The sequence below is a fragment of the Orycteropus afer genome, unplaced genomic scaffold (genome assembly GCF_000298275.1).
Source record: "Orycteropus afer afer isolate SDZICR_OR568_19922 unplaced genomic scaffold, OryAfe1.0 scaffold00044, whole genome shotgun sequence".
Classification (NCBI taxonomy): domain Eukaryota; kingdom Metazoa; phylum Chordata; class Mammalia; order Tubulidentata; family Orycteropodidae; genus Orycteropus; species Orycteropus afer.
This window is the reverse complement of record NW_006921631.1, coordinates 9077252-9077914: the sequence shown is the minus strand read 5'-3', so window position 1 is coordinate 9077914 and position 663 is coordinate 9077252.

Here is a 663-nt window from a genome sequence, read left to right as displayed (position 1 = left end):
AAAAGGCTTCTGCTCAGTTATTAATAATAGTTATTAATTATAATTATTATTGTAACTAGTAATGTTTACATTCAGTATAGAGAGATTTTACAAAACAGTTTTGTTGTTAGTATTTATATAATCTGAGAAATATTACATTAAGCTGTTTACAACTATATCACATTATTCTATGATTAAAATTGACAATAAACATTACTGAGGAATCTGTATCGTCTTATATGGTAAGAGGTCTAAGGGCAGGCATGTGACACCATGAGTTACTGCACTGAGTGACACCAACCCTAGTGATGCCACTGCCTTAGAGGAGTAGGAGTGATTTTGGAGAAAGAAGAATGTAAGGCAAAAACATGGACACTGGTGTAATAGAGCACTGAGTGGTGTGTCTAGAGAAACGGTGATAAACCCAAATGCCTACAGAGGTTAGATAATAAATGGTGCAGTTCTACACTGCACACATGGGGTTGCTATAAGTCGGAATCCACTTGATGGCAACTAACAACAGTTTCCTCTAAAAAGAGCAATTGATAATCAGGTCCAACCAATTTCCCTGGGAGAGTGAACACCAAGTTTCAAGATTTTCTCCCATTTTTCAAGAAAATCCAGAAATCCAGATTTTTACATGAACGCTAAATATGTAACCATTCAGAATTTAAAATACTGTGT